The sequence below is a fragment of the Ambystoma mexicanum genome, chromosome 2p (assembly GCF_040938575.1).
Source record: "Ambystoma mexicanum isolate Mex_15411 chromosome 2p, UKY_AmexF1_1, whole genome shotgun sequence".
Lineage (NCBI taxonomy): Eukaryota > Metazoa > Chordata > Amphibia > Caudata > Ambystomatidae > Ambystoma > Ambystoma mexicanum.
Window position 1 is genome coordinate 10,433,732 of NC_090923.1, and position 26,813 is coordinate 10,460,544.

The 26,813-nt window shown below is 39.1% G+C and overlaps 1 protein-coding gene and 1 long non-coding RNA gene across 2 annotated transcripts in view; both read left to right on the forward strand.

The window, feature by feature from the left end:
- The window catches only part of LOC138566141 (uncharacterized), a 49,783-nt gene extending 26,353 nt beyond the window's left edge, over window positions 1-23,430 (forward strand). The window contains exon 3 of the long non-coding RNA XR_011301849.1: window positions 23,284-23,430. This is a non-coding gene — a long non-coding RNA (uncharacterized lncRNA). The remainder of the gene's footprint in view (window positions 1-23,283) is intronic.
- LOC138566135 (zinc finger protein 268-like) overlaps window positions 1-26,813 on the forward strand; it is a 170,215-nt gene that overhangs the window by 124,916 nt on the left and 18,486 nt on the right. The gene's annotated exons all lie outside the window — the stretch shown is intronic.

Sequence of the window (26,813 nt, forward strand, 5' to 3'; positions counted from 1 at the left end):
CTATTCAATTTCAGACCAGTGTCTATTCTAGATGTCACCAAAATCATCAAAGGCCTGAAGCCACCCAGATGCCAAGGGGATGTCTGCCCAGCACCCTTCATTAAAGACTGCATGCCAATATTTGCCTAATTCATTACATCGTTCATTTAGCAACTCCTTCGCCTATGGTATTATCCCCACCAACCTAAAAGATTCTTGGGTCCTCCCTCTCTTAAAGAAGCACTAGACCCAAATATCCCCACTAACTACCGCCACATCACCACTGTCCCCTTCCATTTTAAAATACTGGTCAGAGCTGCATACCTGCAAATACAAAATAATCTCGAATCCAATAACCTCCTCGGCCTTCACCAATCGGGTTTCCGCCCTAGACCTGGAACAGAATCTGCTCTCCTAGACTTAAAAATCCAAATGGTTGAAATCCTAGGCAAAGGGAATCTAGCCATCCTCCTCCTACTTGACCTGTCTGCGACTTTTGATTTAGTGGATCACAAAATCATATGCCAACACTTCTCATCTGCAGCCCACTACTCCACCAAATTCATCGCCCGGATCGAGTCCTTCCCGTCTAACCGAACAATGAGGGTTTTCTCCAATTCAGCAGCTGCATCCCCAGTGGAAAGACTGGAGGGGGTTTCTGTATTCCTGCCCTCTATATGGCAGAGTAGAAGCACAGAGGACCCCAGCCAAGATTCTCTATATGGTAAACCTGGATGAGCAATCAAGGCTTAAGCTCTCAGGAGGTGATGCGGGCTGGTTCTTAAGTACAGTGTAGTCCCCAAGCCCCCCACAAAGGAATGTCCAAACACTATGGTATGTGCTAACACAGTTCTTTATATAAATAAGGTTCACGTTATATACACATACAATAACACACTTTGTGCTCAGGCAATACTATAATGATAAATGTACAATTTCTATGTGGTACCACAATTACTCTTTGACTGCATTAAAATGAACCAACTGCTGACAGTTTTAAATGGCACACAAATCATATATACAGTGAACCAACACTAGACTGATGGAGGAAGACAAGTTGGTTAAACAAATGGGCAGAATACTGGGCCCCTACCACTAGGCACAGTTCTGTGTTAGGATCCCCCCACTTGGGCAACCTGTAAATAAGATATATTGACAAGCCCCGTCCATATATTGTTTAGCAGAGTCGTATTTCCTTCTACAAATGCACCTCTACGACGATAGTTTGTGGCCGTAAAGAGTCAAATGAAGAATGTAGGCCCAGCAAGGGCATCGGGTCGTCGGCATTCTCGTCGAAGATCGGGTCTCGACCATGGCTGGCTTTCGAATCTTCATCAGCGTCTTTGAGGACTTCGGGTGGTGGGAAACCAACCGGCAGATTCACCTTGGTTCTGCGGCGACTTTGACTTTCTCCGGCAGGACAAATCGGTCGACGGTGATGAGCAAAGGAGTCCTTGATTCAAAGTGTTCTTAGGCAATTGAGCATTGCGGCTTCGGTCGACGATGATGGTCGTCTACGGTGATGGACAATGTACGGGCGCTTCGGTTCGGATTTCTCGCCAGTCCCCGTCTCCGGTCGGCAGCCTTTCGAGGACTGTCTTCCAGGGAGCCTTGTTGAAGGTTAGCTGATGCACGATGGTCCCTCGTAGCTCTGAAAGAGGTCTCCTAGCCAGGTCCTCTCTTGGATCAGTTCTTGGAGACACGACAGCTTTCGGATTGCGTCGAAGGAACACAGCAGACGGACCTTCTTCTTCCAGCTGGGCTTCAAGGTAAGCATCAAGTTTTGACTTCAGCTTCTGAATGATTTCCATCAGTGAGAGATCCCCAGATATACTGTTTGATCTCTCATTCACTCTGCTGGGTCACATTCAGGCAACCAATAATTCAGGACATTTAGGCAGGCAGCCAATCAGGCTCACAGTGCATTCAGGCCATTCACTTCCCTCCAGACGTTCACAACAAGGAATGTGTATTGAGACCCAGTACCCAACCATTCAGCACTCTACACTGCATTCATACCAGTTTGGGGCACGGCTGTCTCATTCTTAATGTCATCCACACAGAAACCAGACACCCATAACATGAAGTGCATATTGGTCACAGACTCCATTCACACAGGTCCCACCCCAAGGGTGTACCTACAACATACAGTCATTGGGAAGGCTCCAGCCAGTAGGCCTGGACTTCCTCACAATACCATATATGGAACTTCCACCCAAACAGCCAGTCAGGGTAAGGGACAGAGTCAGGGCTTCCCAGGTCTTTGGGAAAACAAGGTAACAGGCAATAGAAAGCAAGAGGCCACAGGGGCCATCTTGTCTCCTATCAGGAATCAACTGATTGCAACGGCAGGGCCTGTGTATCCCAAATTCAGCATGTAGCTGCCACCAGCCCATACCCTGCTCTGTGGGCCACACATAGGTGCCCAAAAACATAGACCAGGGGTACTGGGTTGTACCCCCACCCATGGGTGCCTTAAAGGTATCCCAACGGTTTGTTCACTACGACCAAAAAGAGGAAGAGCTGCACTGCCAGGTGTCCCACATGGACTCCTGTGCAGAAAACAACATGGAAACACACATGAAAAAGGAGTACAGGACAAGGACAGGGAGGCCCTGTTCCTCCAATGCATTTCCAGCATCACACCCAGCCCCAGTCAAATGTAGAATTCCACAAGGCTCCTGTATGTCCCTGACATTGTACAATATATTTACAAAGCCCCTCTTTGACCTTCTGAACGAACAGGGTGTCTCCTACACTAACTATGCGGACGACACCCAGATCCTCCTTCCCATCTCTTGCAATTACAACTCTGACACTAATGCCCTGAACAAAATATATCAAATTGTCCAAGCTTGGATGGCTCAACATGAACTTTGTCTAAATGACAAAAAAACAGAGTTGTTCAAACTCGACTAAACAAACTGAATGACAACTACAAATCCTTTGTCATAGACGGGAACTTCATTCCTGCCAACACGTGTAAACTTATGAACGCCTGCAAACTCTTCCTGACTGTCTAAAGCTGCATCACCTTAGCGAGAGGACTGATTCTATCCAGGATAGATTATTGAAATGGCCTATTCGCAGGCTCGAACACTCATAACATCAAACAACTCCATGTCTTTCAAAGCAATGCTTTAAGAGCTGCACTGAATATTCCTAAAAAAGAGCACTTCTTGTCAGATGGAATGCCCACTGGCTGCCGGTTAGAGATCGCATTGTGTTCAAAACTCCCGCTATTGCTCAGAAATGCATGGCAAACACAGCCCCCAAATTCCTCTCTAATACATTTGCCAAATCACAATCTAACAGACCCACCCGGGTTGCTCACTCGCACCTCCTCTCCATGCCCAAATCTAAACTAGAAAAGGCAGGGAGACGCAGTTTCCCAGTCATGGCTGCAAAACACTGGAACACCCTCCCACTTTCTCTAAGATCAGATTCATCTCACTGGTCCTTCCACAAAAGCCTAAAAACATAGCTCTTCACGCTAGACCCTTAGGTCATGATGCTGTCGCCCAGGACGCCTCCAATAGCTATGCATGCTAACTCTTCATGTGTGTACGGAATGGGTATTACCCAAATAGTTTGTTTACAATTGTTCGAATGAACAATTGACCGAATTTAAAGGGTCACAATTGACCTTTTCACAATTGACCGCATATATATATATATATATATATAATTTTCAGTGAAAAAAACTTTGTTAAAGGGACGTTATGGTTAAGTTGCGCTACTAAAAACCTATGAAATTCAGAGAAAAAACTTTGTTAAAGGGACGTTATAGTTCCAAGTAAAACCGAAAAACCCTTGAAATTCGCCAGTTATGGTAAGCTAAGCAACCATAACTCGCGCCACCACCGTGCACTGCTAAGACTAATACCCAGGACATCAAAGATGACATCACAAATGTCATTGATGACATCACTGATGACATCACATGTCTGGCTCACTATTTTTTCTTTTGCTGACATATCTAGGCCACATGGTTTTCTTCAGTAACAGTCAGAAACTAAGAATTTTATTTTATTTGTAGACATATCCTTCTAGTAGGTTCTTACAGTAATTCCCTTAGAGTACAGTCACATTATATGAAACATATACATATGGGAAAACACAAGCTTGAAAGACAGCAATCCTTTTTGTGCATAAAGATAATCACTAGACTTATGAGCACTTTCTGATAGTTCTGTTTTTTTTTTATGGCTGCACTTTCCCTGTATATGGTCATATTTGTATACATTGTACTCACACTACTTTCCTTAGGGTCCAATCACATCAAGTTATACATATACATAGGGTAAATAGCAGCTTTGAAACAGAGCAATCATTTATTTGCATGAAACTAATCAGTTAAGTTATGAATTGTTTCTGCTACTACTTGTGCTTTTTTGCTAACTTCACTTTCCCTGTATATACCCATATTGGTATGTGTTCTTGTGTCTTTGTGTTTTGTCTATAGTAATGCAATTATGTAATACATGGGTTTTATTAGCTACTTATTACATATTTCACAGTACACAAAAATCTGTTAAGAAAACAATTATCATTTCATTATTCAACATATTAACATTACGAATATCATACCTTCATCTTGTACGCTGCACACAATGCTATGTTTCTGTATGAGTAGCTTAGTATACTAGATAGAACCCCATAATAGGATGCTATTTATATCAATGCATCGTTCAATGCACTTATTAGGGTATATTTCCTTCAATGATTCTTGACACTTTTTTCGCAACATAATAAGAATCCCTTCTACACATATTTCATGAGAAGTACATACACATGTGATGTCATCAGTGATGTCATCAATGACATTTGCGATGTCATCTTTGATGTCCTGGGTGTTAGTCTTAGCAGTGCACGGTGGGGGCGCGAGTTGTGGTTGCTTAGCTTACCATAACTGGCGAATTTCAAGGGTTTTTCGGTTTTACTTGGAACCATAACGTCCCTTTAACAAAGTTTTTTCACTGAATTTCATAGGTTTTTAGTAGCGCAACTTAACCATAACGTCCCTTTAACAAAGTTTTTTCACTGAATTTCATAGTTTTTAGTAGCAAAACTTAACAATAATGACTTTGACTTTATATACATGTCATATGGAACTGACTAGATCTCTTCTTATGAACGTGATGTCCGCGAACTTATTTAATGTTCGCGGACATGTTCGGAGAACAGTACCACTACCTAAAAACTGTGGTGGGGGGGAGTGGTGGGGTATGTTTGATTGTTATATCATAATATAGGAACATTTAACAAATTCAAAAAGCAGCACACAAACACATCATATATAGTAATACATAAGAAATGTAACCCATATATGTAACACACTAACCATTCATTTAAATACAATATGTTCTGAAATGGAGTATACCACAGGAAGATAAATTGGCTTCCAACATAATTACCTCACATACACAACAGAACTGAGAACAAGACCAGACCCACTGAATACATAGGACTTATCTTACCAGAAATAGTAAGTGTACTTCATTTTACTCATATATTTATAAACTTTCTGTATTAGATTAAAAAATATATTATCTTTTTTTTTTTCTCACAGAAATGTCTAGTGCTCTGGAATGGCTAGAGGACAATTTCCCACATGCAAAAATGTCACAAGATAGTGAAACTAATGGTAAACACTTTATAATATAAACCATTTATTTATTATTTTTTTTTTATATACATTTAACATATATATTATTTTTTTGTACAGAGCATACCAAAATAGAAAAACTTCAGAAAACCCTGTTATGGATAACAGTCTTCACAATATAGAAGAAAAAATGGATGTATTGTTGGCTAATTTTAATAATTTAAAAACTTTTGTAGAAAATCATTTCGAACCAAAAACCTTGTACCATTGCCCCACGTGTACTTGTCTCTCCTCACCAAATCCCAGTCAATTATCCCCAAACCCTCTCCATAATCCAAAACGTTTTGATGAGACTTCCATCCCTTCTTCACCTAATACCAATCATGTTGAAACCCCAAATTCTCCTGTTTTTGTTTCTGTTTCTACCTCACCTTCTCTGTCATAAATTATTAGTATATGTTAAATAAAGTTTAATTTTTATATTGTATTGTGAATAGTTTCCGTTTTTTTTTTTTAAAAAACAATAAAAGTGTCCGCGGACAGTGCGAGTGTTCTGAAATGTTCATACATAAACGAAAATGGAGGTGTCCTGAAGAACACCACACCTGTTCGTACTGTTCACTAGCAAGTTGAAACTGTTCACACGTGGTGGCCTGAAATGTTCGTAAAGAAACAAAAATTAAAGTGTTCTAAAGAACACTATATCTGACCGTAATGTTCGCTATCAACTTAAAACTGTCCTAAGAACACAATTGGTGTCCTGAAATGTTCGTAAATAAACGAAAATGATGTGTCCTGAACAACAGTACAACTGTTCGTAGTGTTCGCTAGCAACATGAAACTGTACTAAGAACACACGCGGTGTCCTGAATTGTTCGTAAACAAACAAAAATTAAAGTGTCCTAAAGAACACTATACCTGTCCGGTACTGTTCGCTAGCAAGTTCAAACTGTTCTAAGAACGCTATTGGTGTCCTGAAATGTTCGTACGTAAACGAAAAAATGGAGGTGCCCTGAAGAACACTATAGCAGTTCGTAGTGTTCGCTACCCAATTGAAACTGTTCTAAGAACACAATTGGTGTCCTGAAATGTTCGTACATAAACGAAATTACACGTGTCCTGAATAACACTATGGGCCTCATTACACGGACGGCGGTAAGGGTTAACGGTCACCGTTAATGGCAACGGTGACCGTTAACCCTTACCGCCGTACTACGAGGTCCCTTTGCTGGTTGGAGTTTTAACGCCTGCTTTTTGCAGGCGTTAAATACCAACCCGCTAAGGGACCTCGGAGCTAATTACGGCACCGCAAAATTGCGGTGCCGTAATTAGCGCCTTCCCCAGTCCCATAGAGCCCTATGGGGCAGAAATGGGAATGGGGAAGGGCAATGGCGGAAAGGGGATTTACCGCCCCTCCAACCTTGGAATGGGGCGGTAAATCCCCTTTCCGCCAAGGCGGTGCCGGTATTTTACCGGCATGGTCCAGGGTGCTAATAGCACCCTGGACCACCGCCTTCCGTGTAATGAGGCCCTATATCTGTCCTTACTGTTCGCTACCAAGTTTAAACTGTTCTAAGAACACACGCAGCGTCCTGAAATGTTTGTTTCACGTGTGACGCACTTTTAATTACTTCAGAACCCGAACAGTGTCCGTAGGACATCAATGCGCATGCGCTAACCAATCTCCGTGCACTTGGTGTCCTGCGGACAGGCGCTTCCTTCGCGGACTAGTTCGCGAACGGACCATGTGACCGCGCCCACGCTCATCGTGTGTCCTGAAATGCGGACACTGTTCGTGTCCCCAAACAATTTAAAAGTACATTTTCAGTTAATCCATAATATTTTTCAATAAAATCTCACCATGGCACAAGTCCCACATAGCAATCTTGAGTTTCTACATACCTTTTGAAACTTTCTGATCCTTTTTTTGTGTTCGATCTGTCCGCGGACAGTGCGCATGTCCGCAAACCGCGCACAAGCACCCCTATAAAAGAACACGCCCAAGAGCTTATTCCCATTGTGTTTCTGGCTATTCTTCAGAACACAGTGATTTTTGCTGCCACCTGCAGACTACACCATCATCGAGATGGCATCCTTGGCTGCTGAACTGCCACTTGGTGCTGCACCTGCTTCAGCACCACCCCTACCCCCTCCACCACCACCACCTCCCCAAGGGGCTGAAGAGGGGAACAGGAGTGAGGATGCGGAGGAGGAAGAAGAGGATGATGAGAATGAGGTAGAGGAAAACCCTACTACCCGCACTAGGCGTGAGTCTTGGGTGTGGCGGTTATTTACCATTCATGGGAATGTTCCTAAGGTTCGTGCAAACCGTGTTACCTGCAATGAGTGCAAAATGATACTCAGTCGCGGGAAGCACGGTAAGTAAAGCTTTGGGACCACTACTATGAAGCGACACCTGTGGTCATTTCACTCTGGGGCTATTCGCAGGGTTTATCTTGCGAAGAACGTAGCAGGTTGATTTCCTCTACTTCATCCTCTGTTTCTGATCCTGTCACCACAAGGACCACCTCTGTGGGACAGCGTCTTCCTCAAGCTGCCTCACAGGCCATACAGAATGCTGATGACCCTTACCTTTCGAGGGTCACAGTTGTATGTATATAATGTGACACAGTACTCTGCAGCGGGGAGCGACTTCGGAGTGCTTTTGAGACTATCGTCTCAGAGCACGAAAAGACTTGCTCACTACCCAAATAAAACCCACTCTACATCTTCCTCTCTCAGCTCGCCCTTTCTTATACCTGTGGTTGGTGTCCCCCCTTTACCCTCCTCTCCTAGTGTGTTGTGTCTGAAAAGCCAAAAAAAATACAAAATTACAAAAATCAAAAAAAAATAAGGCTCTTTTCAGAGCCGCCTTTCCCAGTTAAAAAATAGAAGTGAAAATAAATGAAGCAGGGCTCTTTGTATTTTTTAGAAGTCCGCAGACAGTTCGCGAACATTAAAAAAATTGGGTTGCTACTCCATCACAAACATTGTAATTTTCTCTGGAAAGAAGTGGTGGCTCTGAAAAGAGCCTTTGTTTGGGTGGTGTTTGTAAGTCAAAAATTGTAAATGCTTAACATCTACTTCAAAATCGATGCTGTAATTCCAAAAAAGGTTGCAATGCATTTTGTACATTTCTCCGAAAAATTTGATTGCCAGAATAAGTAAGATGGACTCCATCTCTGCGAAAAATGTATGTACTACAAAACATAATATTTTCATTGTGAAAAGAAGACATGCCAAAATCACTTAGAAAGGCACAAACAGCCTTATTAACATTGCGCCTTGCTTTTTCCATTTGTGGACCAAATGAAGAAGAACAAAGCCACATTTGTCTCTGCGCAATCCGTGAAAATATCACTTGAGAATTAGGAAACATGTCCATAACCTTCCTAAGTCCTTCTTTCATAGCAAATTGCAAAAAAAATCCAGTCACATGTCCTAAACTGTTCCCTCCACAATGAATTACAATTATGTCTGGATGTTGCTCTGTCTCCAAAGTAGCACAGAGAGGTAGCAAGTCCAACCACTTCATTCCACGTACTCCATGCCAGTGTACTTCCACATGTGGGAATCCAAGATCTACAGCTACTCCACAGCTTTCTGCATGCACCTTCAACCAATGTATCCACGAATCTCCTAAAATCCAAACAATCTGTTTTCTGAAACACACAGCCATAGCTATCTTTTGTTCTCTCAGCAAAAAGAGTATCTCAGAAAATCTCTCCTGGCACAACACACCCACCAAACTTTCCTGACCAATCCCTTTCAGTGCTTATTCTCATTTGCATGACTTCTGAACCCAAAAATCCCCGGATGTAACTCCCGATGTCCTGGAACTAGCGCCATGTCCGCGGACATATCGTAACATGAACAGCCCTTCTACCATTTCCACTACACTCTCTCTGCCATTCACTCATTGGATGTACCTCAAAAATCACATGACCATGCACCAATCACATTCAAGACCTCTAGATCTAACTGCATCATCATAGATCAGCACTGCAAATGTACTCTGAATCTCTCTGAGTACAAGTGTCATATCATTGGCGAGCAGCATCTACCACAAATACTGTACAAGTCTTCAAGATTTCTACTTGCAGCTCCATGCATATCCATATGCATGAACACAAACTTCAGGTATGCATATTTTCTGTATAGTAGATGACATAGCTCTCAACCATTTTTGTTTTAAGGCGGGTGAAATCACCCGATTTTGTTCTTGGCGGGTGAGACGCCCATTGGAATGAATGGGCGTGCAGGAGGCTTGGCGGGTGAGTCTGCCCTTTACAAGGCGTGTGACACCCGCCAAAAGCGTGTGAGTTGAGACCTATGGTAGATGAACACATTTTCAAACAGACTTTTACCTTGTAAAATCTGTAAAATGAATTTACTGTACTTTTTTCAATTTCCTAAAATCAACTATCACTTATACACCTTTATACTTTTTACTTTCTTTATACACACACTCAAATCATGTTAAACTAACATTTTTTAAATGCAATATATAGACTACATATATTCAAACAAAATTGCATGCAAACACAATCTATGTTTAAACCTTAATAAAAATACTTATACAATTTCATATTTTTTGTTTTTATTTATTTATTTACTTAATTACTTTAAATTAGACATGACATTGAGGCGCTATTACCTAGAACAGTTTACTTACAGAAATAGTGGCATTCACTAATATATTATAAATTTCATAAGACATAGTAAAGATATTTTTTTTTTGCTACAGTCATTCAATACAATTTGTTCATTAAGAACATATCATATGTACTGAACTGATGCAATGTATCTTATGTAAATAAATTAGTTTAATGGTTTTACAGAAGGCACTGAGGATTTCAATTAAAAAAATCAATATCTAAATTAAAAACAGTGCTATATACAAACAAAGTTACTAATTTGAAGCTTTTACAGTTGCAGTGAAGAGCAGTTTCCTGAAAAGAAGCAGCCGAATTCGAAGAAGAAGGAAAAACTAAGAAGTTACCTGTTAATTTAAAAAAAAAAAGTAAGTAAAATATCACCATAATATTTATATTATTAATCAAATATACTATAACATTAATACCAGCTATTTTGGTTTCTTAAAATAGAGATTTTGTACCATTTTGTCCAAAAATGTCCATGTCGTAAACAGCGATTTACAACCAGAATGGCCCACAAATTTCTATTTTTGGACACACAAATTAGCCAACTGAACCACTACAATTTTCATATTATAGAACAAACAACTGTTTTAATTGTATACATTAGATTTACTATTTGTACTTTTCCACACCACTAGCTTACTTTTTATGTTGTCATCTGAACCCCAGTTTAGTGACACATAAATTCAAGAATACCTATCCCTACTAGTTTTAGTTCCCAATGCACAATCACACACCATTATATACATCTTTATCATCTTACTCAAACACTCATGCACACAGCACACATACATTCCAGAACACCCCAACCCATATCTTCTTTATTTTTTTCAACAGACCCTAAAGAATGCCTACCAAAAGACAACTCTGTAGAAAGCAACGCAAAATTAGAGCAAATGAAAATAAAGGTGTCCAACATAAGCATCCATCTCTAGCAGAATTTGTAAAAAAAGTTGAAACAAAACAGCTAATACAATCATTTAGTGAAACACAAGAAGTTTCAAGTACAACAACTTTGCTTCCTCTATCAAAATGTAAAACAAACCAAAAAACAATTAACAGAAAATCAGCTATCAGTACAGATAAAACTACTTCTTCAAATTTTAATATAGTGCAAAGTAAGCATACCAAGAAAAGTATTTTAGCCAAAATATACCGTCACAAAGTCCTTCAAAATCTTATAAAAACAGGAGAGAAATCAGGTTCAAAGCTTAAAACCTATCGTAGGAAATTAATCTTAGAAGCATTGATGAACAGTGCAATTCTTCTCAAATGAAATTTATTTATTTTACTGTTAAACAAAATGAAACCACTAACAAAACTAATAACTAAATTACAAAAAAGACTTTTCAATAAGCGAAATGTCAACAGAAAGAACTTCTTAAGTATCTGCGGAGGTGAATGGAATCACACTACGAGCACAGAACCATGTTTTAATGAAGAAGCGTACAAACAAAAGCAAACAAATACAATTGCCATAAATAGCAGTGGTCGAGGTTATGAAAAAGTGAATAATACCATAATGGAAAAAGAAGTACTCCTTACAAAAATGTGCCCTGAAAACTTAGAATTACCCCTCCATTCAACTGAATCAGAACGTCTAGTGTACACATGGCCAGGCACGTCAATGTGTAACATTCCCAAACAATGTTTCAAATCTTTACACCAATTCCTCAATAAATATGTAAAAAGCAAAGACAAAATCAAAATTAAATTACTGCAAAATATAGATACCTGTCCAGTGCACAAGTACACAGGACTACAAGGACATTCACTGGCCTGCATTACAGGACCTACTTGTAAAACCACTTTCCATGATATCAAAAGGATATCAACACATCATTCAACTATAAGAAATCTAGTCTATAAACTGTACTATGCTAAAAGTCCTGCTTTAGCACTAGCAAAGTTAAATAACATCCTTCTACATGGTACAGCAAAAGACCTACTTGAAGAAATTCACTATATCCAGAAAAAATATTTTGGAAGTGAAAGCCATTTACAGAATGAAATAGCTTTAAACCAATTAAGCAACAATTCTACACATGGCAACCTTTTGCTAAACACATACAAAAAAGAAATACTAAAATTTAAAAGTACATCAGCTGAAGTACCAAACCATGTATGTGTATGTTGCCGTAGAATTTTTTATAAAAGTAACACAAAAACTGTGGACCTATCATACAAAATAGAAGACAGTGAAGATTCTAAATGGTTTGAATTAGCTCTCTACCTTCTAGCAGAAAACAAATATGAAATAACTGAGCCCTTAATACTTTGCAGTTATTGCACTACAAAACTTGACAACAACCAAACTCCTTCACGTTCTATCACAAATAATTTGGCATTATACCTAGGTCCAAAACCTCTACAACAACTTAATTTATATGAGAGCATCATAATTCAAACAGTACAACCATTTCAAGCAATAATACGCCTTCAACCAAAAACAGCAAAATTACCTCCCTCTGAATTGGTAAAAGGCATTCGTGGAAAAGTAGTTTATTTACCATTAAATCTAAAGAAAATGTGCATACTCTAGGAGTGCAACGTCCAATGCAGCAATCTTTAATTATATTAGTAAATGGAGTACCTACAAAAGACAAAAAAATATGGCAACAGCTGGTAGATTTATATAAAGTTAGACAAGCCTTCCAATATCTTAAAGAGAATAATGAATATTACAAAGAAATTAATATTGAAGAAAACTTGAAAGATACAACTGAAATAATTCAAGAAACACAAGAAGCTGGTCAATTTGAGCTACTAGATCCTGCTACAATATCAAATACTTTAGACCATTATACAATTCATCCTTTGCACTGTAATGACACCGTACAAGATGTACTAGAAACTTACCAAATGCGTCAAACAAGAAGATCGCCAATCAGTATATGGGAAAAAAGTATAGAAGCACGTGCTTTTCCTCTACTCTTTCCTACTGGCAAAGGAGGAAGGTATGATAGGCCTATTAAAATATCAGCTTCAGAATACCGCTCATTACGGATGTATTTTGAAGATTCCAGATTTAGACAAAATGTGGAATACATATTCCACCTACTCTTTGAAAGTGAACTAGCAACTTTATGTTACGGAGTTGCACACATATTAAAATCAGGATCACACTTTCAAATATGACAGCTACACAATTATTAGAGAAAGTGCAACAAAAGGATGAGGTTTTACAATCAAATATTACAAATCTATTAGCAAATATGCGTGGTACTAAAGAGTACTGGTTTCGACGTCATGGAGATGTACGTTGTATGATCAGAAACCTTGGCCCACCCACTTGGTTTGTTACATTAAGTTGTGCAGAATATGCATGAGAGATTTACATGATTTCCTACGCATATCAAATAAAAACAAAACAAACATAGATATTCTAACACCTGGAGAACTTTGTTCTTTGGATCCTGTTAATGTTTCAAGATATTTTCACCATCGCTTCATTGCTATGCTACATTTTATTTGTAATAAAACTGTTCCTCCCCTTGGAGAAGTGCAACACTTCTTTTGGAGAAAAGAATACCAAGCCAGAGGAGCACCACATATCCACATGCTTTTATGGATTAAAGATGCTCCTAAATTTGGTCAAGACAGTGATGCCACTTTTTTAGAGTTTATTGAAAAATATGTCACTTGTGAAATTCCATCAGAAGCCACAAATAGTGATCTTCGTGCACAAATTTTACAATTTCAAAGACACAAATGTGGAAAATATTGTTGTCGCAAATACAAAAACAAAGGCAAATACTACACCAAATGCCGATTTCGTTTCCCTAGACCAGTTACAAATACAGGTCAAGTAAACAACCTCATGTCTTCAGTTAGACATACTGTTAAAGGAAAGTCACCTAAAAATACATATTACATAAAAAGAAAAGAAGAAGAAAAATATATCCATGATTATAATGCAATCATTGCCCACTTATGGAATGCAAACATTGCAGACAATTCTACTGCAGTTGCACGATATGTCACAGCATACTTAACTAAAGCAGAAAAGACAGAGCTCCAAGACCTCTGGAATGACCTGTCATCAGATAAAACAGTATCTCAGAAATTATATAGCTCGGGCATAAAAATGCTCACCCACAGAGAATGTGGATCTTATGAAGCAGCTGATCGTTTAACTGGTACTTCATTGTATGGTAAATCTGAAAATATAGTATGGCTAAGTCTTGGTCCAGCTAAAACTAGAAAAAGAGTTCTAAAATCATATGAAGATATAGAAACAATAGCCAAACATGATCCCAACAGCCAAGACATTTTAAAAAGCAATTTATTGGACACATACTACCCAAACAGAAGTAATACTTTGGAGAACATGTGTCTATACCAAATAGCCCAAAACTACACATACAACAATAATATGAAACCCGATGAAAAAAAAGGTAAATATAGAGTGACAGACTGTGAAGGCAGCTTAGTTAAACTCACTAAACCAAATTTAATTAATCATATCAAATTGCCATTGAAGACTCCTCAACATAAAGAAGTATATTACATGTCCCTGCTACAACTCTTCAAACCATGGAGAAAAGAAGAACAATTACTAGATAACTATGACTCATATGAGGATGCTTTCAAAGCAAATGAAAGCACTATAACTGATGTAAACTTTACACAGTGCAAAACAATGTTGCACAATGAACAGCAACATGAAGAACTCCAAGCCCAACTAGATAAGGATACTCCTGACAGTAGTCAACCTTCTGTAACAGGAAGCCAAGAACCACTGGGAGAACCACTAATAACAAATGAGGCAGAATTAGCTATGATAGAAGTAGAAAACACCATGTGTCAGTATGAAGATAAGGAAGACTTAACTATACTACAATCAAAACTAAACAATGAGCAAAGTAGCATTTTTCAAGAAGTAACAAAACAAATTGCACATGGTGTAAAACATGAAAATAAAGAATGTTCCTGCCATAATTATAAACCTATACTACTGTACGTCAGTGGTGAAGCTGGTTCTGGCAAAACATTCCTAATCAAAATCATTAGTTAGTACCTTCAACAATTGACAAACAACAAACTGGCAGCTGTTGTCACTGCCCCCACAGGTTTAGCTGCCTACAACATAGGTGGTGTTACATTACACCGATTACTACTATTACCAGTAGAACACCAGAACAAATTAGACTATTACAAACTTTCTGCAGAAGCTGCAATGGAATTACACATTATTGTATTGAAACAAATGAAATTGCTACTAATAGATGAAGTGAGCATGGTCTCCAACCTGATGTTAGCTTTGATTCACCTCAGATTACAAGAAGTACTCAAAACAGATTATGAAGAGCTCTTTGCAGGAAAACACATTATTGTTTTTGGAGATCTGCTTCAATTAACACCAGTAAAAGGTGAACCTATTGTTAAAACATTAGGGCACAAACTCTGCCGTAAAACTGTTGGCAGCATTGGAAATGTCAACCTTTGGCAACATTTCCAATACAGAGAATTAACAGAAAACATGCGCCAATCTGCAGATCTCACTTATGCCAACATTTTAAAAAATTTGAGAGTTGGTATACTTTCTAAAGAAGCAGAAGCAACATTGAAAACCCGGCACATTAATGCACTTTATGGCGATAATGCATGTGCTACAGATGTTATGGAACAATTAGCCCACAAACATGTCAATTGTATGGCCTTAATGCCAACTCTTGCAAGCTGTTTCAAATTCAATGAAATCATGCTAAGTAAAGAAATGCAACCAATAATGGAAATTCGCGCCACAGACAAACTAGATGTACATGGTATGACACTACCCATGTGTGACCAAGCCACAACAAGACTAAATCATTTAGAAAAATCAATCTCAAACACAGCAGGCTTAGAAAAGATGTTGAAATTATCCTTAAATTGCAGAGTAATGCTTAAACGTAACCTTGACGTGGACCAAGGACTAGTTAATGGAGCACTGGGTACAGTTGTTGGCTTTCAAACATAGCCACGTGACAACAAAATTCAGTTTGTCAATATACTCTTTGACAAACCTTCAGAAGTAAAACGGATAGGACGCTCAACAGCTAGATTCCTTCTCTTCAAAGATATGTATGTACGCAGAGAACAATCTTCTCTAACTCTTGCATACGCAGTCACAATTCATAAATCACAAGGTCTTACCCTAGACAAAGCAATGATAGATATTGGTAACACGGTCTTTAAAGAAGGCATGAGCTACGTAGCACTATCACGCTTACGTACACTTGACGGTCTATTTCTAATCAACTTTGATGCAAGTAAAGTAAACGCTGATATTCCTTGCATTTTAGAATATAATAGACTTTGCTCACTATACACTCCCCATCTAAACACATATTCTGTTCCACAAAAACTAAAACGTTGTAAAAGAAAACTAAATCAAACAGAAATGCAACAGGACGTCACTGTAAATCCTCCAAAGAGAGTAAAAGAAACAAATACTTCATCAAGTACCACAAACAAAAAAGAATCAATTAGAGAAAGTAAACAAGATACTTCTTTAAAGAAGGAAGACAAACTCCAAAAAAAGCAGTTAGATACAGAACTACCTCGACCATTTAAATTCTCAAATATAGTTGGTGTAAGTTGCTATGCAAATGTAGCAATGAATATTCTATTTCAATTACCACCAATTGTTGACAACATTTACTCACACAGTACAAATCCATTGTGTTTGCAAATGTTAGTACTTCACAGAAATGCAGCAAACAATCCTGACAACACATATAGGGCCTCATTACAACCTTGGTGCTAAGTGCACCAACTTTACCACCATGGTGTAAACTCCGTTTACACCATGGTGGATGGCGGATTTACCGCCCCATTCCAAGGTGAGTGGGGCGGTAAATCCCCATTTCCCATTTTCCCTTCCCCATTCCCATTTTTGCCCCATAGGGCATAATGGGAGTGGGGAAGGCGCTAATTACGCCGCCGTAAATTACGGCGGCGTAAATAGCACCATGGCAGGTTAGCGCCATGGATTTTAACGCCTGCTAAAAGCAGGCGTTAAAATCAGAATCAGGCGTTAAGGGTTAACGGTGGCGTTAACCCTTAACGCCTGAGTTGTAATGAGGCCCATAGTGTTTTTGGAATAAGACGACAATTGGACTACTGTGCTGGAATGGTGAAATTCACTATAAACTCACAGGAAGATCCACAAGAATTTCTAATGTACTTACTACAAGTACTGGAAAACAAAAACATACCTATAAATGAAATCTTTCAGATTTCATACATGTGGAAACATACATGCACTCTCTGCAACAATGTGACACAAGAAGAAATCCCCAATGAACACTTCATATATATATATCAATACCAATTGTGAATCCATTCCATTTCAGCAACTTGTACAAAATGCAAACCATGGTAGATTATGCTCTACCTGCAATTCAGATAATCGCTCCACGTTAGTAATACAAACACATAGTAAATACGTAATACTAATGCTTCTACGTTACAATGCAGATGGTACCAAAAACAACTGCAAGCTGACTGGATTCACAAATGGTCAAATATCACTTGGTAAGAAAACCTTCACAACAATAATCTACCACGCAGGAGTCACAACCAATTCAGGGCACTACACTGCATACATAAAAAAGAAATGTGGATGGTTTGAATGTAATGATAGTACCATTACTCTAAAGCAGAGATTACCAGCAAATCTTACAAACGCTTATTTGATGTTCTTAAAACCAAAATTTGATAAATAAACTGTATTTAAACCTTTAAGTAAATTTGTGTTACAAAAATATAAACTGTTAGAATACTCCAAAAGCTATCTAACTGCTCAAAGATTCTACAACAACTAATCAGATAAATGAATACCACTAAATTAGGCCAAAAAATACACTGTTAGAATACGCCAATTGGTATCTAACTGTCCCAAAATTTAACAATATCCAAATAGATAAATCAAAACCACTAAAATATATTAAAAAAATAGACAGTTAGAATACGCCAATTGGTATCTAACTGCTCCAAAATTTTATAATATCAAAACAAATGAAGAATCTGTTACTGCTCCAAAAAAAATACAACAAAGCAAAGTATAAAGCATTAGCCAGAAACAACAAGTGAACACTGAAAACAAACAAACAAATAAACTGTAGCATAACAGAAAAAGTTTTTTTTTTTAATCCAACATGGATTTTTTTTTCTCCCACAGACCCAATGATTTTAGCAACAAATACAGAAACTGAGCAAATTGCACAGTACTCTGATTTGTACTGTACTAAATATGAGGGTCGAAAAAAAATAAAAGTATATTCCTTATACAATGTAATAAGTCATTACAAAATACTAATACTAACATGCTATTTTCTTTTATCACAGAAATGAAGAAGAAAAACATGGACTCCCATTACTAGACCAAACAGTAAGTATACAATAATAAGGATAACCATAGCAGCACATCACATCCATAGTATCTAATACCTTTGTTCCTTGTACATTTGTTTTTCACCCAAAGTTATAAACAAATATGAATGTGATATGCTGCGGTGGTTGTTGCCAGGGCATAGAGTCTTGGGTGCATGGCCAAATGTCCATGCACCCAAGACTCTATGCCCTGGCAACAACCACCGCAGCATATCACATCCATAGAGTCAAACATTTCAACTATGATCTATGGGAAATTTTAATGTGTCCGCGAACAATGTGAGTGTTCTTAGAACACTTTGAACTTGCCAGCAAACAATACGGACACCGTTTTCAGGACACTCCCTACGAACATTTCAGAACAACGCGATAGTTCTTAGAACACTTTCAACTTAACAACGAACAATACGGACAGCGTCCTAAGGACACCCCCTACGAACATTCCAGGACACCTGGAGTGTTCTCAAAAACGTCTTCAGAACACCCCCATCTTGTTTATTTGCGAACAATTCAGGACACCGCAAGTGTTCTTAGGACACATTCAACTTGACAGAGAACAATACGGACAGCGTCCTCAGGACACCCCCTACGAACATTCCAGGACACCGGGAGTGTTCTCAAAAACGTCTTCCGAACACCACCATCTTGTTTATTTGCGAACATTTCAGGACAACGCGAGTGTTCTTAGGACACATTCAACTTGACAAAGAACAATACGGACAGCGTCCTCAGGACACCCCCTACGAACACTCCCCGGACACCGCAAGTGTTCTTAGAAGCGTCTTCAGAACGCCCCCATTTTGTTTATTTGCGAACATTTCAGGACACCGCAAGTGTTCTTAGGACAGACTCAACTTGACAGAGAACAATACGGACAGCGTCCTCAGGACACCCCCTACGAACACTCCCCGGACACCGCGAGTGTTCTTAGAAGCGTCTTCATAACACCCCCATTTTGTTTATTTGCAAACATTTCAGGACACCGCGCGTGTTCTTAGAACACATTCAACTTGACAGAGAACAATACGGCCAGCGTCCTCAGGACACCACCTACGAACACTCCCCGGACACCGCGAGTGTTCTTAGAACAGTTTCACTTTGCTTGCGAACAAAACAGACACATTTTGACTCCTTAGAACACCCCCTAGTCAGTTTATTTAGAAAATTTCAGAACACCCGTGATGTCCGCAAACAAATCGAACACAAAAAGAACATCTAACACATAAAAAACACAACTTTCATCCTATCTCACACACTCCCACCCTCCCCAAACACTCCTACACACCAACACACTCTACAAAATACACATTTTGAACAAAGTTTCACCGCGCTGTCCGGGGACGTCCGCGAATCCAATTGCGGGTGCTACCGAAAAATCTGACGCGCTTCACGCTCCACGCCGTCCAATCAGCAAACACTTTGCCTGTCCGCGAACATCACGCAAGACAATTGGCCAATCAGGACACTTTCCGCGGAGCGAACAGGGAAGTGTATCCGCAAACCGAACACAGATATCACTAATTTTTTTTTACCTACTTTTTGGTCATTTTAAAAAAAAACTACTGGATGAATTTTCACCAAATTTGCAAAAGCACGCGTGGAAATCCGTCCAGCGGTTTGGGCTGTAGACGCGAGCAAAATTTTTTTCCCATTCACTCTATGGAGAGTGAGTATAATGTATACAAATATGATCATATAAAGGGAAGGTAGAGTAATAAAAATAAAACTATGACAAAGTGCTGATAACCATAATGATTATCTTTATGCACAGAAAGGATTGCTCTCTTTCAAGCCTGTATCTTCCGCTATGTACATGTTTCATATATGATGTGACAGGACCCCAAGTCTACAAATATAGTACCTTTTCAATTTTTACTTCCTGACTGTTACTGTAGAAAACTATGTGGCTTCGATATGTCAGTAAAGGATAAAAAGGGAGAGGCAGCCATGTGATGTCATCAGTTATGTCATCAATGACATTTGTGATGTCATCTTTGATGTCCTGGGTGTTAGTGTTAGCAGTGCACGGTGGCGCGAGTTATGGTTGCTTATGTTACCATAACTGGCGAATTTCAAGGGTTTTCCGGTTTTACTTGGAACCATAATGTCCCTTTAACAAAGTTTTTTCACTGAATTTCATAGGTTTTTAGTAGCACAACTTAACCATAATATCCCTGACATGTAACATAGAACATACTAACCCCCTCGTAGTGATTTTCATGTCCGCGGACTACCGCCATGTCCGCGGACACATCGAAAATCTGAGCATGGTGAATGTAAATTTAAATAGTGTGCCCCATTTCCCCTTTGAAGTTGGCTCTGAAAAGAGCCGTTTTTTTTTTTTTTTTTTACAGATGCTTGACAGACACCTGTTATTTTATATTTTTTTTCTTGTTTTTTTTTCTTACTTTACTCCTAAAATCTTCACCTAACCTTCTCCAAAGCAACCCTTAGATTCCAAAATAAAAAGGCATTTCCGGTAAAAGATAAACAAATGCCATCTTCTTTAAAATTAACAGCATTACTGGCATCAATATTCTCATTGTTACAGAAGAACATACCAGCTCTAAGCATGAAGGCACACATGCCTCGGTTGATGACACACCTAGCAATGTTTTGCTGAGGACAAAAAACTGAACTATTGTCCCATATTGCCCTAGGTAGTAATCCAGAAAAAATTACTTTCGCATTTGGAAGGATCTTCACTACGGCTTGAACCAAGCGTTCCAAATCAGCCAACAAAGTAGGGGCACTGACGTTGCCCAAATGGAAAGCACCTTAGTGCAAAACTACCACATGCAGACTGTTCATCGTGGCCATATCCACACAAACTTGTATAATTCCCTGTACATTGCAATCAGGCACAGTGCTCCACACCACCTCCACTCCTTTGACATCAAAGTTCTTTGCAACATGCCTGCATTCAGTGTACTGCTGTAAACCATGCACAAACATATGTCCGAGCACCAACACCCTGACTTTCTCCACTTCTGCCATCTTCACCACACACAGTCTCTTTCAACACAAATCCACAACCTCGACATCTGATTGGCTGATCCGTACAGTCTTCTTTCCATGTTGGATTTCCTGGAAAAACCCGGATTTACCACGCCCTGTCCACGAACAGCCGCGGTGTCCGCGGACGGCGTCCACTTTACTCTCTGTACCATTCCCTCATTGCATACAGCTAAGCAATCACACAATACGAATAACGTCCTCAGAACACCCCCATTTTGTGAATTTTCGAACATTTCAGGACAATTATCATTTCATTATTCTACATATTAACATTACAAATATTATACTTTTATCTTGTACTCTGCACACAATGCTATCTTTCTCCATTAGCAGCTCAGTATACTACATAGAATCCCATAATACAATGCTATTTATTGATATAAATGCATCGTTCAAAGCACTAATAACGGTATGATATTTATTGCAATATCCTTGACGCTTTTTTCGGAACATTATAATGAAAATCCCTAGTACACAAATTCCATGAAAAAGTACATACACATGTGATGTCATCAGTGATTTCATCAATGACATTTGCGATGTCATCTTTGATGTCCTGGGTGTTAGTCTTAGCAGTGCATGGTGTTGGCACGAGTTATTTTTCATAGCTTACCATAACTTGCTATTTTCAGGGGTCTTTCGGCTGTACTTAGAACCATAACGTCCTTTAAACAAACCTTTTTTAATATCACGCAAACAATATACAAACATGGCGTGCAAAAACCAACTTCTACAGATGGCTTTACACAGAATGTTGCAAAGTAAGAATTTATGCTCGTTCACAGTGAAGGTCAGCTGCTTCCATTTTTTTCTCGGGCCCCGGAGAGGCTCACGAAGCGGACTATAAGGTTATATTGTGTTTTGACCTTGACAGACAGAGATTGTGATGAAAGACTTCTCTTGAAGGAGTGTTGCTAAAACGTAAGAGAAGATAAAGATGAAATTTCTGAAACAAAACCACTTTTATATATTATATCACTATACGAAAGATCGTTGGCACACGCGGAGTTGTATCTTGGGACTGCACCACTCGTAGACAATGGAAATTGCAATTGTTCTGTAAGTAACCCTTTAGATTACTTTATACCAAATATAATTACAATAGCGTAGCATTAAAGACCGCTCAAGTTGAACTTGTTCGTTGAAAGTGGCATAATGTTTTCTACCGCGCACTATCACCGCCAAATTGATCCCCTGTCGTTTAGAGGGCTCTGAAAAAGGCAGACGACACAGGGTGGGTTAATAGAAATAATTTAACCGGTCTATAGGCGGTCAAGCGCTCTACTCGCTGTGCCACTTCACTGTAGCCTGTCAAGTGGCACAGCGAGTACAGCACTCGCTTTGACATCCGTGCACAGCTTGCTAACGCAAGTTTGAATCCCGGCAAGGCGAAACTCAGCCTTTCATCCTTCCGTGGTTGATAAATGAGCACCACACACCGTGGTTAATAATAAGCACCGCTTACATACCTCACGGTTCTTAGCGCTATATGAATGGGAAAATATTATTATTTTATTATTAACATACTCTGTTGCACTATCTTCGATAGCAAATAGTTTCACGCCCTAATAAATAAAATGATGATTTTTAATTTTAATAAGATTGGCTGGTGAGACTAATTTATGTTTTTTAAAACAGGTACGTGGCCCCATTTTGTCTATGTCACGATTTACAGACTCCAGCGGATGGGGTCTTCAACTGCCAGGTGCAAGTCCAAATATGCAACTTCATGACCCTCACCATTTTATGGGACAATCGCCAAGGACCAATATGCCCTTACGCAGTACTAGCGGCTACAAACAAAATACCAACCAATAGGGTGGTCTAATGGCTCTTTGTTGGAGCAATCTTCCGATTATTAGAGCGACCATTTACTGCTTTTATCATAAACCAACAGCCTATCTACCGCAAAGGAACAACGTGTGGCTCCAAATAAACTTTTGCTGATCGACAGCAGAGACAATAGCAAATCGCTGAATATTCACTAAACATTTCATGTGAAATAAATGTACTTTACCAAATGTACAATCTTGCTGTTTACTTTTAAACCACAGTTTCATATTCCGAATTGTAGCGCACTGAGTTGTAAGCTGATCTAACACTCTCTGTACCGCAAAGGAACATTGCGTGTCTCAACATGAACTTTTGCGGATCGACAACAAAGACAAATTCAAATTGCTGAATATTCTCTAAACATTTGATGTCAAATAAATGTACTTTACAACATTTACAATCTTGCTCTTTGCTTTTAAATCACAGTTTCATATTCCGAATTGTGGCGCGCTGTGTTGTGACATTATGTGTGTTGTCTTCCGGGTTCTGTGTAAAGTCGCGTAGTACTGGAGACGACTGGGCGCGTTTCATTACGCTCCCTGTAACGTCACGGAGAAAGGCGGGGAATATAAATGCTTTGATAATATCAGGCTTAGTGGCGGGAGATATGATTTAGTGTCGCAAAAGCAAGTCAGCCAGGTCAATAGCGCCAGTCATAGGATTATCACATAATGTCGGCGCACACCAGCTGGATTTATCGTTTCTTTAGTGGACAAAAAGTCGGTTGACGCCCCTAGGAAATTGTACTATTAGCGAACAAAAGGAGTGCTCTTAAAACACTTTCACCCTGACAACGAACAATACAAACAACATTCTCAGAACACCCCCATTTTGTGTAATTGCAACCATTTCGGGACACTGCGAGTGTTCTTAGAACACATTCAACTAGACAGATTACAATACGGACAGCGTCCTGAGGACACCCCCAGTTTGTGTATTTACGAACAATTAAGTACACCGCGAGTGTTCATAGCTCATTTTTACCTTCCTTGCGAAAAAAAATGACACATACTCCGTCCTCTAAACACCCCACCATTTAGTTTATTTACAAAATGTCAGAACAGCCGTGTTCTCCGCGGACAAATCGAACGCAACAAAAAGGTCTAGCACATGAAAAAACAAAACATTGAACCTATCTCATACTCCCCCACCCTCCCCAAACACTCTTACACACCATCACACAGCACTAAATACAATTTTGTATCCACGTTTCACTGCGCTGTACGCGGTCGACTGCGAATACAAGATGGCGGGCGCCACAGAAAATCTGACGCGCTCCACGCCCCTCGCCGTCCAATCAGCGAACATGTCGCATGTCCGCGGACATGACGCAAGGCCATGGGCCAATCGGGGTGCTGTCCGCGGAGCGAACAGGGAAGTCCGTCCGCGAAGCGAACGCAGATATCACTAATTTTTTTACCTTACATTTTGGTCATTTTTAAAAAAACTACTGGACAGATTTACACCAAATTTACGAAAGCACGCTTTTGGGACCAGGCCGCCGATCCTGCTGCAAATTTGGTGTAAATCCATCCAGGGGTTCCGGCTGTAGCTGTGCGCAAAGTTTTTTCCCATTCAGTCTATGGGGAAAAAAAAAGTTTTGGGACCCCCTCTATAACTTTTCCCCCCCTGGACGAATCCTCACCAAACTTTGCAAAAAGATTTAGAGCGACCCAACCACTTTTTTTGCAAAGTTTGCAAAGTTTGGTGAGGATCCGTCCAGGGAGAGCGAAGTTATGAGCCGCCCAAAAAGTGCTCTTCCTATGGAAACAGCAACTTAACCATAACTACAAGTTCAAAGTGTTCTAAGAACACTCACATTGTTCGCGGACATTAAAAGTTTCCCATAGATCATAGTTGAAATGTTTGACTCTATGGATGTGATATGCTGCGGTGGTTGTTGCCAGGGCATAGAGTCTTGGGTGCATGGCCATTTGGCCATTTGGCCATGCACCCAAGACTCTATGCCCTGGCAACAACCACCGCAGCATATCACATTCATATTTGTTTATAACTTTGGGTGAAAAACAAATGTATAAGGAACAAAGGTATTAGATACTATGGATGTGATGTGCTGCTATGGTTGTCCTTATTATTGTATACTTACTGTTTGGTCTAGTAATGGGAGTCGATGTTTTCTTCTTCATTTCTGTGATAAAAGAAAATAGCATGTTAGTATTAGTATTTTGTAATGACTTATTACATTGTATAAGCAATATACTTTTATTTTTTTTCGACCCTCATATTTAGTAGAGTACAAATCAGAGTACTGTGCAATTTGCTCAGTTTCTGTATTTGTTGCTAAAATCATTGGGTCTGTGGGAGAAAAAAAAATCCATGTTGGATTTAAAAAAAACCCTTTTTCTGTTATGCTACAGTTTATTTGTTTGTTTGTTTTCAGTGTTCACTTGTTGTTTCTGGCTAATGCTTTATACTTTGCTTTGTTGTATTTTTTTTGGAACAGTAACAGATTCTTCATTTGTTTTGATATTATAAAATTTTGGAGCAGTTAGATACCAATTGGCGTATTGTAACTGTCTATTTTTTGGCCTAATTTAGTGGTATTCATTTATCTGATTAGTTGTTGTAGAATCTTTGAGCTGTTAGATAGCATTTGGAGTATTCTAACAGTTTATATTATTTTAACACACATTTATAATTTTGGGACAGTTAGATACCAATTGGCGTATTCTGACTGTGTATTTTTTGTCTAATTTGGTGGTATTCATTTATCTGATTAGTTGTTGTAGAATCTTTGAGCAGTTAGATAGCTTTTGGAGTATTCTAACAGTTTATATTTTTGTAACACAAATTTACTTAAAGGTTTAAATACAGTTTATTTATCAAATTTTGGTTTTAAGAACATCAAATAAGCGTTTGTAAGATTTGCTGGTAATCTCTGCTTTAGAGTAATGGTACTATCATTACATTCAAACCATCCACATTTCTTTTTTATGTATGCAGTGTAGTGCCCTGAATTGGTTGTGGCTCCTGTGTGGTAGATTATACCTATTGTTGTGAAGGTTTTCTTACCAAGTGACATTTCACCATGTGTGAATCCAGTCAGCTTGCAGTTGTTTTTGGTACCATCTGCATTGTAACGTAGAAGCATTAGTATTACGTATTTACTATGTGTTTGTATTACTAACGTGGAGCGATTATCTGAATTGCAGGTAGAGCATAATCTACCATGGTTTGCATTTTGTACAAGTTGCTGAAATGGAATGGATTCACAATTTGGTATTGATATATATATGAAGCGTTCATTGGGGATTTCTTCTTGTGTCACATTGTTGCAGAGAGTGCATGTATGTTTCCACATGTATGAAATCTGA